Below are 17,350 nucleotides of genomic sequence, written 5' to 3' on the forward strand. Positions count from 1 at the left end.
TCTCTGAGACATGAAAAATGTTATATTAAATCGAAGGATTATTATTAATATAATACAATGGAGACAGCTGTTAATCTTCTGGTTCTTTCATAAAATAAAGTCTTGAAATACACCACTGGTGACATGACCCTCAATATGAGTCACCATCAGTACACATGATTCCCAACGTTACAAGCTGGCTTTGATGCACTGCTGCAGATCCTTTATATATTTCCAATTAGAGAGCAGTATTTCTTCAATAAATCTGGTTGATGTTGGAATTAAAGTTCAAAGCTGGTGTTTTTTTCACATTGGTGCACATTGCAGGTTGGATGCCCGTTACTGTGACATAGCTTGAAAATCGCAGCCTAATAATCGAAACAACTTTCAAATGTGCAAGTATATTTTCACAAATACTTTACTGTGGAAAACAGGGGCACAAGATTAATAAGTGGATGTAATGAGAATTCCACCAACTGCAGCAGAATGACTTTTTAATGGCACTTGCTACATTGAATGGAGCAGTTTAGGATCATTCATTAGCCCCTGGACTGCTTCAGGAATTTCACATTGCTTGTCACATATTCCCTTGATCAGTAAGTCTTACAATTTGAACCATATCACTACACTTACATGAAAGAGCAAGCAAATTGCTGCAGTTCTTTTATTTTTTAAAAAATGGGAAATGCTTGAGTGTTAACCCTCCACCTAATGTTTTTAGATTACTAAATAATCATTTCTAATAGCTGGTGACCATATTGGGCGAGTTAGGTGGAAGCAATCACAAACTTGACCTTATCCCTCCAAGGTTACAATAGGCCAAACAAAGATAAATGCTCCCGACAATGGATCCTATTAATAATTAGGAAACGATGTACAGATTGAAAAGTAGAATTCCATTTCCTCATTTCAGCCTGCAGTTGTACTTCATCTGTATTCCTCTCGGAAATGCTTGGGGGGCGATTTTCTTATTGCTTAACTCAATGATTCAAAGACCATCTTGAGTCCATCAATGAATTTCTGGATCTCCAGAAGTCCTGGCCACTGTGCAGCACAAGAGCATACTAATTTCTTTATTTTAGTCCTTCAGTTTCCATGTATTATTCCTTCAACCATAAGGGTGAGAAAATGGGATCTCTCTAGTACTTTGTTACCTCTGTGATGAAATGTATTCTGCAGCTGAGCTGACAGGAGGTGCAACTAATTGTCAGGTAGGGTGGATAGATTATGGTGTAAAGTGAGACTCTACCCCAGCAGCCTTGCTGAGGAACACATAAATCACATGCATGAAGCTTGATTCGACAACAACCATCTGAAAGCTTGAGGTCTAATCTCAAAATTGAAGCGGCAAAATGCTTTGAGATGTCCTCATGACTTGAAAGATGCCTTATCAAATGCAAGGATCATTGTAATGCACATATAATTGTGCGCAATTGGCTGTCGTGTTTCGCCCAGAAAATATAGAATGATGCCACTTTACAGTATATTCGGTAAAGCGCTTTGAAACGTTTTGAATATGTGATAAGGTGCTGTATCAAATGCAAGTTGTATTATATGATGGAATCACAAGTACAAGAAAAAATTATGTTTGGGCAAGGCAACAAATCTTCTGCGTGTGTTAATGTGGCGCGGCCACTTTTGGTCTGGTTTAACCCATTGTCTGCACTAAATTCATCTACTATAAATGGATTCCACAGTATTTCTTTGCTATTTGGGAATGTGTGAAGCTGTCTGAGTGTAAGGAATTACAGTTTGAAGGAAAGGCAAGTAGGAGAAGAATTCTGGAACTTTAGGAGAGAAATCCCACAAGGTTTTTAATTTTGTGGTAGCAACATTGTGTTGCATTGAAGTGCGTGGAATGTAAATTGATTTTAGTTAGCCCATCTTAAGACCCACCTCTTCACACATCTTTTAGCGCTTACGATCATCTTACCCCCACCACCCCAGTGTCCAGTCAACTGTTTGAAGTGCTTTCAGACGTGCTTCTGATATGAAAGACGCTATATAAAATAAATTGCATTGTACTATTTTCGAGATTGGTCCTCTTTTACTCTTTTCGGCAGTGATGAGAAATAGTAGGGAGGTTGTGAAAGGAATCAATTGGTCATTGTAATTGCCTAGTGATTGTACTAATTGGTTAAATGGTTGAAGTACATGCCCTTGCCATCATGGTCTGTTTCTCCAATCCTTCCCGATCATATAGGGAGACCAAAGTCTGCTCAGGAATAGGTTCGCCTTTTTCTGAGGTATCACATCAGTTTATGTGTGGCTATGGAGCATCAATTGGTTTATGGATATAAAACACAAAATATTTGTATGTCTTGATGCATTGCTAGGGTTGCCATCTATCCCTTTTTACTGAACGCACCACAGTGAGTTTGCTCAACACATTTAAGCAGGGCAGAATCTTGCACATGTTCAATCTGTGAAATACTGGCACCTGCTCCTCGGCTGGACCAAGATGCTACTTTCCCACAGTGCTCAGGGCCTGATCCTTTCTGGTGCCTCATCGGGCACATCCTGATTGCCACTCTGCTCATTCAAGCAGACATATGCTTAGAGCAATTGTTCCTCTAACTGCTGTCTTTACAATATACAACAAAGGAACACTGCAACATTGTCTTTGGCGATAGAAGATGTTTTCAGGTAAATAATCAACAACTGTTATTTTCTTATTTTTAAACACTATTCACAAAGGTCATAGTAAAAATCGATTGCGAGTTGGGGCAAATAAGAGAGGAGAGAGAAAGTCCTCCTGGGTCAAGACTTGCACTTGTTTTTCTTAGCTTTGCAAAGCATGTGAATTTGGGATGATTGTTAAATTAAGTCTCATTTCTGAAGCTGCTTTTTTGAAATCTGTACTGAAGAAACCAACCTTTGCACTGTTGTCGCTCATCGATTCTGAATCTGCATTTCTGCACTCAGTGTCAGTGTCGCCAGCAGAGTGTAATATTTATACACTTGGGTGGAAATTCCACTTGAGTCTACATTTACTTTTGTTATCTTAACAAGAGCAAAACCAGAAAATGGCAAAACCCAAACCAAATAGTTGAATTCACTCTCAACTTTGAAAATGTTTTTGTGTAGCTTTTAAAAGAAGTTACATAGAAAAAAATGGCTTCACAGTTAAGACTGTATTCGTTTTCATTCGTCTGTCTTCCCATTGCCCTATTTTACCCTGCATTTCTAATGGGCCTGAGCTGAACACTCGTGTTCGTGGAATACAACAAGCAAATGTCACGAGCATCAACAACAGCAGTGTTAAGGCATCGTGAGACATTGCATCAGGTGTTCATGCCTGATCGTGCTTGAGATGACCCCCCCCACCTCAGCTTTCAGAATAGATCATGCTGCCCGAGCTTAGTACTAACAGATTCTAAATAGATTCTTGGATTCTAACTGCACTAATACTGTCAAAAACATCTGCACCTTCCTCCTCTGTCAAGTTGCTTTTACTTTATTGAGCCAGGTCTCCTTGGAGCTCAACTTGTTCCAAGGTGATATGCCTGGCAATGGAATGTCAGAATCGAGCCTGCCCTCTGTGAACTGTAGTCTGGTTCCTGCAGTATTTCCGAGCACTACTGATGACAGCACAGCAAGCCTGGCTCATCGGCAGGACCAGGAAGGTCAGGCCAGGGAGTCATCCTACTCAGCTCCTGTTAACTCTGCAAGCCAAAGCTCAAATGGGTAGGGTGGTCCTAGCTGAACAAGCAGCGGGAAAGCTTGTCGGACAGCAATATCAATGTCAAGCTGAGTGTTTTTAGCTGGTTAGGAGCCCAATGCATACTCTGGGGTCAAGCCTTGGCTCTTGCCAACCTGTGCCTAATACTTTCTGGAATTAGGTGAGCAGGATGTATCCCTCCAGGGACAATCTATCTATGGGATTTCCATGTGCAGGTGGGAAATCCCAGCTTGGTTTGGATACTCTTCAGCATGATGATGGGTTTTCGCAATGTGTCAGACACCCAGCTGACCCAAAATAAATTAAAAGATTACTTTGTTGCATAATAATAATCTTTGCATTTGGTATAGTGCCTTATCAAATCTTTGAGACATCTTAAAGCGCTTCACAGAATATACTGTAAAGTAAATTGACTATATTTTGTGGGTGAAACACAGCAGCCAATTGCATACAGCAGTGTCCTACAAACAGTTGTGGATTGTTTGATCACAAAATACTCGTGATTTCTGTTTTGACAAAGATTTTTGGAAATATATTTGAATTCTACTTGAAGAGCTGGCTGTAAATTACCCACTACTTTGATACTCATCTGCTATATCGTCAGATTTATTTCCACACGCTGTCAATGACATTTAGAAACATCTCGGATATTGAAGATAGTGAATTACTCTATGAAATATGACTCTGTTTCATTCCTAAGTGAGGGTGATTAAATAACTTGCCAGCAATGAAATCAAAATGAGTTGACTGATTTTACATAACATAAGAAATGCTAGACAAAAAAAAAACAAGGTCCACCTAGTTCGCCTTTCACCTTCCTGGCGGTTGCGTGCACATATGTCCCGAACTACCTATGTACTATATCCCATAATGTTATTTCCTAAAAGAAAATTATCTAATCTGTGTTTGAAAGACTCAACACTTCCTGCTTCAACCGTCTCCCTAGGGAGCCTGTTCCACAGGTTCACTATTCGCTCACTGAAATAGTGTTTGCATAGATTCTTCCTGAATTTATCCCCTTCAATCGCAGGCCATGTCCTCTGGTTTTACTATTCTGGACAAGTTGAAACAAAGCACTCGCTTTGCAAGCGAGAGACCTGAGTTCAATTCCAGGCAGGGCGAAACCTTGGGCAAGTTTCCTTACTCCACACAGAGCCTAATAATAATCCCTCCAAAACCAAAAACAATAATAAATTGGTCATTTTCAATCTACGACTGTTTGTGGGACATTACTGTGCGCAATTGGCTGCCGCGTTTGCCCACAAATATACAGTCAATTCACTTTACAGTGTGTTCTGTGAAGCGCTTTGGGACGTCCTCCCGACGTGAAAAGCGCTATATCAAATGTAAGGATTATTATTATTATGATCTATATTGTCTGGCACCTTTAGAATCTTAACGGCAGCAATCATGTCGCCTCTCAATCTTCTCTTTTCCAGCATGAACATGCCCAATTTACTTTGTTTTTTGGAACCATTCATTTTTTAGCATATTATTTTTCTTTAATACTGAGTCAGATTTTCTGAAGCAATTTGATGCTGGGTTTATCTTACACTCCTTAATTGTTCACTTTGTTTTATAGCGAGAGAGAATGAAGCTGCAGGCCAGTTTCTGCCTTGCTAATGATGTAGTACTGCTCTTTTGACCTCATCAGCATTATCTTAAATGCAAATGTATTTTTTCACTGACTTCTTACAAATCTCTGCTGCACTACAAAGGAGAATATAGCTTTATTCAGCTTATCCTCAGTAGTTGTATCATTGCACGCAGAATAATTCAGTTTCACTAAATTAGAAACTTCCATGAAACCCAGGCAGCTAAATTACTTTTGTTTAAAAAGTCAGTGCTTCAGTTTCAGCGCTTTGGGACGTCCTCCCGACGTGAAAGGCTCTCTATAAATGTAATTTTGTTGTCGTCAGTCATCAAGAAAACCAAGCAATGTGATTTTTTTTGCAACATGATACTTGATTTTAAAAAATGAAATTGCTCCTTTTTTTGTACACATAATCTAACACATTTTTGTACGTCAGAATCTCACAGCTTCAATAATAATGATGCCTTTTGTATGTTGTCCTGAAGTATTAACTCATTTTTTCTTTTTACATGTTACAATGTACTCAGTTAAACAAAGTTAAAAGTGTCTGATGGGTATTTTGTAAAGATGAGATTCAATGGGCCAAATAGTTTGCTTCATCCAAATTGTTCTTGTGAAAACACACAGTTAGTTTAATGGGTATTGTTGTTAAACTGTGGTCTTTTCTACTTGATAGTAAATTTCAGGCTGAATTTAGCTTTTTGACATTTTTAACATTGATGGGATTTGTTTCTGTAAGTATTGAAACATATTTCAAGGTAGGTATTATTTAATTGAATATTTAGCTCTGGGGAAGATGCTCTCATTGGCACTATGCCTTTGATGAGTACAGGATTGTCTCTGAAGGCAGAAATAATAGACAAGTGTTCCACTCGGGAAACTAAATTAGATTTTGTAAGAAATAGATTTCAGACGGGTGCACTGAAGTCTGTTCATTTTGTTGTCACATATTCATTGGATTTGGTGACAGGTTTGCAGTTAAAATGTAGAGAAAGAAGTTACTTAAATCAATTTGTGGAGTGAGAAGTGTTATTGTAAGTGGTGACTAACAGTGCGGTTTTATCACATTTGATCACTTGTTGATTTACAGATTTGAGAATAGAATACGCACATTATTTAGCAAACGTTTGACAAGATCTAGAGCGCAAGCTCACAACATTCCTACATGATTGGCGAATTTCAAATTTCATCTTGGTTAAAACCCCAGTATAACTGTGTTACATGTGAACACTAGGGCAATCCTACCCCTATTTAATACTTGTTAGATATCTCTACAGGTGATTCACTCGTGACAGTTAAAACTGGGTTATGGTTGTGTCAAAAATGTGAAAGATGTATACATGCAGCATTTAATGCATTTCTCTTTATATATTCATATGTATGCACACACGTGATTAAATTAGTAATTTCAAATCAATTTATGTAGTTTACTTTGGTAAATGTTTTTCATAGAAATATTTTTGTTGAAACTATAAAAACTTCGATATGGAGTACCACAGCAGCATTATCTCTATGTATTAGTCCAAAGGAGAAGTTCAGATTCGTATTTAAGAACATAAGTAATGCTGGATGAAAAAAGACCAAGGTCCATCTCGTTCACCATCCTGGCGATTGCATGCACATATGTCCCAAATGTACTAAATCCCCTAATGTTATTTCCTAACAGACAACTATCTAATCTGTGTTTGAAAGAATCAACACTTCCTACTTCAACTGTCTCCCTAGGGAGGCTGTTCCACAGGTTCACTATTCACTCACTGAAATAATGTTTGGGTAGATTTGCTCTGAATTTACCCCACTTCAATTGCAGACCTCTGGTTTTACTATTCTGTACAAATTGAAACAAGTTGAAACCTGTTATGATCTGTATTGTCTGGCCCCTTTAGAATCTTAAAGTCCTGTAGAGTCCTGTAGAGTGGTTAGAGCACTCGCTTTGCAAGTGAGAGACCTGAGTTCAATTCCAGGCAGGGCGAAACCTTGGGCAAGTTTCCTTACTCCACACAGAGCCTAATAATAATCCCTCCAAAACCAAAAACAATAATAAATTGGTCATTTTCAATCTACGACTGTTTGTGGGACATTGCTGTGCGCAATTGGCTGCCGCGTTCGCCCACAAATATACAGTCAATTCACTTTACAGTCTATTCTGTGAAGCGCTTTGGGACGTCCTCCCGACGTGAAAAGCGCTATATCAAATGCAAGGATTATTATTATTATTATTATTATTATTAAAGACAACAATCATGTTGTCTCTCAATCTTCTCTTTTCCAGTGTGAACACACCCAATTTATTTAGTTGCTCCTCATAGTCTAGTCCCCCCATTCTCTCAATCATTTTGGTTGTGCTCCTCTGTATCTTCTCGATTTCTTCAATATTCTTTTTCTACTGCGGCGAGCAGAACTGTACACAATACTCCAAGTATGGTCTCACCAATGATTTATACAGTGGCAGGATTATCCCACTATTTCGGCTTGCTATGGATATTGATCTTTTGATACATCCCAACATCTGGTTTGCTTTACTCACTACCACAGAGCATTGTTGGGAGAGCTTCAATTTATTGTCAATCAGGACCCCAGGTCCTTTTCATTTTCCATACATATTGTTTTCCTTCCATTCAAATAATAGTTCCTTCCAGGATTTTTTGTCACTTTGTGAAGTACTTTACATTTCTCCACATTGAATTTCATCTGCCACTGATCTGCCCAATTCACAAGTATGTTCAAATGTTATATCTAAAGCTGACAGAAATATAAATATTTCACCATATGATTTTCTTCGAAATTGGAGCTATTAACTTTTCAAATGGTTTTGAATTGGACGACAGGCTCAGTGTTGACCTCTATCTCCTCTTGTTATGTAACTGAAAATAAAGGGCTGTTTACAGGCATTGACAATTGCTCACAGATACCCCTTGTTTACAGTTAGCATTAAAGCCATCAAACTAATTTTTAGGGAATCTGAAAGGTGATACATTTCTCTAGAATTCCTGTTATTTTTTCCTTCCTTCATATCACTAACAGTTCCAAAAATAATAATCCTTACACTTACTATAATGCTTTTTACGTCAGGACAACATCTCAAAACACTTCAAATATTCAATAAAGTGGAGTGACTGTTTTGTGGGGGATTGACCAAAGGAATATATAGTGGCATATATTTTGGAAGTGACAATTAGAGTGTGGTAGGCTGTATACCTATTGACTGTGTACTTAAAATCTGCCTAAACATCTACAGTATAAGCTTGGTAAATCCAGTCTAAATTGACATTCCAATATAACGCTTCATTTGCTGGAGATGCCGTCCTTCAGATGAAAAGTTAAACTGCGGTTCCATCTATCTGTTCAGGTGGACTTTAAAGATCCCATAGCACTATTCAAAAGCAAAAGGGAATTTCTTCTGGAGTCTTGGCCAACAATTCCCCAAATAAAATTGGTCATTTACTTCACGGCTGTTTGTGCGAAGTTACTGTGTGTAGATTGGCAACACCAGTTTGTCTACAAATGTGTACAGTCACTACACTTTACAGTGTATCCTTTGAAGTGATTTGAGATGTTTTGACAATATAATGAGGCACAATTTCAAACGTAAATGCAAAGATTCTTAAATTTGATGGACTGTTTTTCCCTTTCTGAGTCTAAAGACAGACTATCTAAACATTGATTGCTTTTCCACATAAAAGCTGGATAAATATCATACAATTACCTGAGTGGCAGGCACCTGGAGATTCTTTGGAAAATAATTGGTTACTCGTCCACAGTGAATTTCTGTTTGATGTTGGTTTGTAGATGCTGTGAAAATGGAGGTATTAGGTCTCTGAACTCTTGTTAGCTTTCATATATAACTCTCTGTTGTGCTTTCTGAAACATGTCTTAGTTGTGTGTGTGTGTATATATTATGTATATATAATATATATTTTGTTTGTAATGCAAAAATTGCTGGGAAATGATGAAGTGCATCATCCATCTTTGCAAGACCACAATGAATGGAAATGAGCATGATACAAAGACCAGCAGCAGCATTGAAGAAATTGCAGTAATCCCTCTCCAGCAATTAATCAAAGCTGAAAAAATGAAGTAATGAAGCCTAAATGTATGCTTTTTTTAAAAAAAAAGCCCAAATAGAAATGTCACTTTTACGAGCTTTCACAGAGACAGCGCTTGCAGTATGTCACCACTGCATCCACCATAACATAACATGTAGGAGCAGGAGTAGGTCATTCGGCCCTTTGAGCCTGCCCCGCCATTCACTCATGGCTGATCTTCTAATCTAACTTCAGCTAATACCATAACCCTGCCTTATCCCCATATCGCTTAATCCCTTTTTCAATAAGCAATATATCTATCTCAGTCTTGAATATGTTCAAGGACTGAGCGTCAAGTGCCCTTTGTGGTAGCGATTTCCATACATTCACCACCCTTTGAGTGAAGAAGTTTTTCCTCAACTCAGTGTGAAAGGACTGGCCTCTGATTTTAAGGTTGTGATCCCTGGTTTTACTTTCTCCAACCAAGGGAAACAATCTCCCACTATCTACACTATCATTCCCTTTGATGATCTTATAGATTTCTATAAGATCCCCTCTAATTCTTCTATATTCTAGAGAATATAGGCCCAAATTGGTCAGCCTATCCTTGTAACTCATCCCCTTCATCCCTGATACTAACCTAGTAAATCTATGCTGCACCCCCTCCAAGGCAAGTACATCCTTCCTTAAATAAGGAGACCAAAACTGCACACAGTATTCCAGGTGTGGTCTCACCAGGGCCCTATACAGTTGCAGCAAGACTTCCCTACTCTTATACTCACCATCAGCAGATTGAACGTATTGTGGCATTTCCACAATTAATGTCACTGTTCATAATCCTAAATCTACTACCAGATAAAATAAACGAAAAAGAAAATCAAAAGTTCAACACAGCTATGACTCCTGCTGTTGTTTTTCCTGAGTTGATTGCTTTCTACCATTTTTTCTCAGCAAAATCCCGCAGTTGCTGCCTATCTTTGAAACCACTCGAGCATTTAAACTTCCCTAAGCCTAGTACCAGTACACAGGTGTACACAAAGTCCTGTTACTATATATTTTTTTCTTTTCTTCCTCTCTCTAAAGTGCATCGACCAACAACTGAGACATGTCGAAGAATGATAATAATTGTATGTACAAGACTTAATTATATTCAATACAAGTGTTTAACTGTATTTAGATGTTCAGACATCCAGAGGTTTGGTGTGAGGCCATTATTTTCATGGCAGATAATAATCCGTCGCCATGTTTGCTATGACATGTTCTGTAACATGGATGGAGTATCGAGGTGAACTGCATCTCTGACAGATTGTTTCAGCTCCGCTATAGTCTCGTATCGCTGTTTTGTAATAGGGAGGAAGTGAACTCTACAGATAAAGTGAGAAGGAAAGTTAGTGTTGAACATGACTAAGTGTTGCCCTGCTGCCTTGACTTAATGCCATTACTGATGGAGCTGTATCTTCTGGCACCACAAGAACCAGCAGATACATGAAGCATTAAGAAAGATAAGAGAAACAACAGATTTCTTTTATGTAGTGCCTTTCATGTTGGGAGGACATCCCAAGATGCTGGATGGTGAAGCGTTTGTACCTGAGCTGGGTGTTGAAGTCGAGTAGGATGAGGGCAAGAGAGGTGGAGGCAGTCAAAGAAACAGACCTTGAAGGGAGGAGGCAAGAAGGAGGGGCAATTCTTTTTACTAGACTAACAACTCTAGTTGTTCTGACTCTCATCCTGCTGCACTGAGCTAAAATAAGAATAAACCTTGCATTTGTATCGCGCCTTTCACGTCAGGAGGACATCCTAAAGTGCTTCACAGGCAAATGACACTAATCCTGAAATTACATTACTTGAAAACAATTCCTTTACTTCTATGAGTTCTAATACTTTTCTATCTTAAACTTGACATAACAACAACAAAATTACATTTGTATAGCGCTTTTCACATCGGGAAGACGTCCCAAGATCCTGCACAGACAGAGTTTCGGAACCCGAGCTGGGGGTCAGGATCGGGGAGGGTGGAGGGCAGTGGGGGAAGCAGGGAGATCGAAAGCACGGTCGAAGAGGAGGGGCTTGAGATGGGACTTGAAGGAGGCAAGGGAGGTGGTGAGGCAGAGGAACTCCGGAATGGAGTTCCAGAGGGTGGGGGCAGAGTGTAGGAAGGCCCGCCCACCAATAGTGGGACAGGCAAGACGGGATTTGAAGCAGCCCGGAGCCCGCTGAGGGGAGGGAGCGGGCAGGATGGAAGGGGGTTAGGAGTCGCAGAGGTAGGGGGGAGCAACGCCATGGATTGCTTTGAAGGTGAGGACCAGGATCTTGAACTGTATCCTCTGTGTGATGGGAAACCAGTGGCGTCTAAGTTAAGTTAGTTTCGTAAGAATGACTGGTGTGAAAAATAGGTGCATCCAGCAGCTACGAAAGCTCTTCAGAAGTTTTTTTTATTGTTCATACAGCAAAGAAAGAGAGAAAGGATGAAATGTGTATTGTTTTAAAACTCCTTTAAAGTTAAGACTTCTTAAACTGGTTCACAGGTAACGAATCATGTAGTGACTGCTTTTGAACACCAACCTGACATCTTATCCAAATGAAATGATTTTTAAAAATGCGTTTGATAAGGAAATTCTATTCATGTTGGTAAATATATTTTACTTCTGGGCTTCATTCTCAACCATCCGTTCTCACGAGGGACTGATGTGGATAAAGCCATGTTCTAACCTCGGAATTTTGTCATAAGCCTGCAATCCATTTTTTTTCTTCACACACTTGGAAAAGATGATATAATTCTGTAATAAACAAAACGGCAAAGAAACATTTATTGATTTTTTTTAAAAAAAAACAGTTCCCCAGTCTGTGGAAAGTGCTTGTTTGTGAATACATCTCAACAGCATGAGCTGGCTATGTGATGATTCACTGTGGAAACAATACATAGAGCCATTGCACAAAGGTACATAAAGGCAAAGCAATGGCATTCCCTCCAGTGACTGTAAACTGTGACATTATAAGATGGATTTCTCAACAACAATTGACTCCATAAAATGATTCAAAATCCTAGAAGAATTTGTTTGTGGCTAAACTGCTGAAATACAAAATAGAATGCAGCTCCTGTTTTTAAAAATGATGCTTCTCTGTACGCTGCCATATAATGCAGAAAAATTCATAATGCCCATGATACAAGCTGTATAGAAATGCTTTAGTGTCTAAAGGGTAAAGATGAATAGAACGCCAATAAGGGAGCCTGATACTAACTTCATCCTTGGAGCATTTGAATTTTACTGCAGTGGACGAGAATGGTGGAAATGATATTAACTGTAATAAAAAATGAAAAGCACGAATGGTGGAGATATCAGTGGTTGCAGTGCTCCGACCATGTTCAGGGAAGCAATGTGCAAACGATCTCTGCTGCCCTTAGTTGTGTTATTCCCTTCTTGCTGAACCTGCTTGTTTTTTGAAGTAGAAGTTGGTCAAGAAATTAACTATTTAACAGACCTATAGTCCAAGAACACATGCTCGGCTGGCTGTACCTCTGCTGCCAAAAATGCACAGTAGAAATGTAGTGCCTCCAGTATGTTAGAAAGTGATTAATTATTTGTAAGCTGTGTAACACATTCTTTATTAAATATTCAGTGCTTGGCTAGGGAAATAGAGTGCCTTCATTCCACTTGTGAGATGGTGTGTGTGTGTGTGTGTGCACGCATGCGCACACATGCACGGGGTAGTATTGTCTTTGACAGGGAAATGTGGGTAAACAAGATAAACACAGAGTTCTGTCTATAGTAAATTGAGTCATGGGGAGATTTCATCGCATTGTGAAAGGAACAGAGGATCTAAAGCTTGCAGCTAGATGGAATTGTGTCACCAATAATGCTGCCCCCCTCACCCCCCAAAAAAATTCTGTGACAAAGGGATAGAAAATTGGTGCAAAATAATACACCAAGTGATCATGTTTAGAGGAATGATATTTTGATGAAGGGAAGTGGTAAACCCTCAAAGATCTTAAACGTTTTTCTCTTTGAATTGCTGATCAATCTGTGTGTTTCCAGCATTTTTTTCACTTTTAATGACAAATAAGATTCCGCACAGATCAGCTATTAAACCAATTAAATCCTCCAGGTCTCGAGTTGGGTGTCTTAGCTTTTGAAGTGTGGATTTGAAGTTTGCAGTGAAAACCTAGAATTCTTTTTGAATCAAGGCATTTTAACTTGAGGCATTTTGGGAATGTCATTCCTATTTTTACCCTTTGCGATTTGCTCTGTGATTCCATTACAGTTTACAGTCCTATTTGTAAAACTAGGCCAAATTTATGGGATTAGCCTCTATCAACTGTCTACCGGCTGTACGACAAATTAATATGAGCAGATTCAAGATAGTTCCTTGCGGATGTGGATTCACAGAACAAACCTGCTGTAATTTGAGATTAAATTGGCAATCTTGCTGAGGCTGCAGAGAAGTTGAAGGGCTGAAGCTCAGGGAGTTCAAAGCTGAAGATAGTTACAAGTCACATTGTTGGGGAAGCACAAAGAGGGCTTTACTCAGCAAGTTCTCATAAACTGACTTGCGAGAACATGAAGGCGGTATTGAAATGGTTGAAATGGGAAAATGCTTCATTTGTTGGAACCAACAACATCCCTCAGCATGATGAGCTCAAAAATTCACCTATGAATTTAATACACGAAAGACCACAAGATGTAAGAGCAGGAGTAGGCCATTCGGCCCCTCGAGCCATTTAATAAGATCATGGCTGATCTTCTAACCTAATTGCATTTACCCATCCTATCCCCATATCCCTTAATCCCGCTATCCTTAGAAATCTATCAACCTCAGTCTTGAATATGTTCAAGGACTGAGCATCCACAGCCTTCTGGGGTAGAGAATTCCACACATTCACTACCCTCTGAGTGAAGAAGTATTTCCTCAACTCAGTTCGAAAAGGCTGACCCTTAATCTTGCGACTATGACTATGAAAGAAAGTTGAAAGAATTACATCAGAGACGTCCAGATGAGACAGATAACCGGTTCTGACGAAAGATCATCAACCTGAAATGTTAACTAATTTTTCTCTCTCCATGGATGCTGTCTGACCTGCTGTGTGTTCCCAGCGACTCCTGTGTTTATACCAGCTAACCAGTCATTTGTGACCATAGAAAATAAAGGGAGTGTTTTTTAAAAAAAGTAAAAAGACACAGTTTGCAGATTAGAATGACTTTATTCTCGAGTGTAGAGAGCATGTGGAAAAAGCATCATAAGTGCTGTTTTGATTAGCTCCTTTTACGAATAGCTAGGAAAATGTCACATTGCAGTTTGAGGAGAAATGCAAAATGAAATAATCCGAGACACCGACACCGCTCTCTGGAACTCCACTCCCTGGTCCCTCTGACTTGTTCCATCCCTTCCTCCCCTTTTTCAAAGTCTTGGCTCAAAGTATACCTATTTGATTGTGCTTTTGGCCATCTTTCTCCTCTTCATCTCTCATGGCTCCCACCTGCAGCTCCAGTAACTCAACAGAATTGTCAAGAGGTTTGGGACATCCTCCCAACGTGTAAGAATGGTGGAAGTGGAGAACACAATAAGGTAGACCTGTGTGATTTGTGGAAGGACAGGTGAATAGCCTTTCCTTGTTCTATACTATCTTGCATCTTGTGGCCATAATTGTTGCAAAACACGTGTGTTAATTCAAGGACTAATTGTTAGTAAATCTTGATTGTGACTTTTATAAACTAGTGCAAACAGTGGTTGACCATTTGGATAGACTTTAATGGCCTTTTGTACAGAATTTATGGTCCTGGCTGCATGAACCACACACTTATATATTGTGTTCCCTTGGAGCAGACACAAATATTGACCACTACTTTTGTTCTTGCATCATCTAGAGGGGATAATCCATTGTGGTGACAGTAAAACAACTGATGAACAGTAAATCCTCCACTGTCTGCCCTCAACGATATACACAATATATTTTCAAGGCTCATTTTAATAGAAAAAAGCAAAATGCAGTTCTTCAGCCAATAGATTTTAAAAAAAATTAAACTAAACTTATTAATGATTAAAACTGAACTGAAATACCATAATTATACATGTTATACTTGTATTCACAGACAAAAGAAGCATTTTGAAAGCAAGAATACATTAAAGCACAAATACAATTCTTCGGCAATAGATGTAACAGAATAAACCAAATTTGTTAATGATTAAAACTGAACTGAAATGTACTGTAATTATAGATTGTAATACTTGTACTCACTGACAAAAAAGGTAGCATTTGGAGAACAAGAATACGTAAAAGTTCATTTTTTTTGAAAACTGTATATTGTGGTGAAATCCACATCAGGAAAAGTACAGAAACGCACAGATTTATTGGTACTGAAGCTGAGGCTATTTCCTCATGTATGAATGAATGACCATGCCCTTTGCATGATTTATGCTAAAATAAAATAATTCTCTCTGGGAATTCCGCCCCCCTCAAAAAAAATTAAACGTGATGAGGCAATGTGCTAGAGGAATAAGCTATGAGCAATGAATAGACAAGATCTTTAGTCTTGAGAGAGCACAACAACAAGGCGATAATAAAGAAATGTATAAAAATTTTAAAAGGGATTGAAAAAGTAAACCCAGGACAATACTTTAATATACTTTAGAAATACTATGGTCGAACAAGACAATGTAGGTTTAGAATTGCAAAGAGCAAATTCAAGAAAGATACCAGTACAAAGTATTTTCTTTTCCCAGAGGGTAATTGAAGACAGGAACAGGTTACCAGGAAGTGATGAAGCCAGGGCACTTGACTCATTTAAAAAGCAGTTTGATGCTGTGATGGGAATAGAGTAGGTTGGGTATTCTTGAGGGATGAGACCAGATGGGCCAAAGGGCCTTCTTCATTCAAACTAATCTTTTCACTCTGGGATGGGGTTCCAGAAGGCAGGGCAGAATGGTTGAAATTGTGTATGTACTCTATAAACAGCCATGATACTGGGATGTGATTACTGAGTGAATAATTTAATTTCAACCTCCTTGAAGTTGTGCTGTAGCTTGTGCTGCCTGATGCCCTTAAATTATCACTCACTTATATCTGGTTTTCTTTTCGCAATACATAATGTGTAAGTGCAGGCTAAAGCTTTAAAACTGGTTTACACTGTTCTTGTTCCTGAATTCCTGGGGATGATGAAGTCCTTTATGATTGGGGAAAAAAAACAGATGGATTCCTTTGTGCATTTCATGTCGCTTTTCTGTGCCAAGACATCAACAAATTGATGCTTTGCTCGGAAATACGCCTGTATGAAAAATGTTAACTTAGCTACAAATCACAGTGAGCATACTAATGCAGTTGTATACTTTGTTATTATGCAACCTCTGAAAAATGCAGTATTATACTAATGCTACACAAGGTGCCAACATCCAGATTTCAAAATTTCAATCAACCCGGTTTCTTTACAGATGTAATTCAATATTGTGTTTGTTGTTTGTTTGTGGTTATGTGAAGTGGGACAACCAGAAATGTATCCCTGCTAAATATTTATAAATTGCTGCAGGTACCTAATTTTACATCCCAGATTCTATGTTGAAGTTCCCATCCAACAAAGTAAGGTGGTGATAAAGCTATTTCTCTTCAGTGGTTGAATAAAAACAATTCCTTGCTCAAAATCAACACACAATAGCATTCTGCAAAGTACAGTATTCTATTGTATATTCTATGACCTATTTTGAAGATGTTTGCTTATTTTTGTCTGTATGTGTGTTTTTCCCTTCCCTTTTGCAACGCTGAAATATACTATGAATAGCAGGAACCTTAATGTGCAATTTCGCCTGATGGTTCAAGGCTCTGTCTGTGACCTAGCATTGCCAGTATTTGAATTCCAAGTTATGTCTGGAATGAAATTCACCAGCCACAAAGTGTAACTGATTCTTGGCGTTCTGCGCTGGGCTCCCTTGCGGAGCAGTGACACTTCATCTCCTGCCTATCAAGTTAACATGGCTGCTCTTAACTGTTTTTGTTGTTGGGCATTGTTGAGGAGTTACTCTCCTGGTTCATGAAGCATTTCATGCAAAAAGAATGAGATAATGGAGAGCACCCTCCAAAATCAG

Source organism: Callorhinchus milii, unplaced genomic scaffold (genome assembly GCF_018977255.1).
Source record: "Callorhinchus milii isolate IMCB2004 unplaced genomic scaffold, IMCB_Cmil_1.0 Scaffold5, whole genome shotgun sequence".
In the NCBI taxonomy this organism is placed as follows: Eukaryota; Metazoa; Chordata; class Chondrichthyes; order Chimaeriformes; family Callorhinchidae; genus Callorhinchus; species Callorhinchus milii.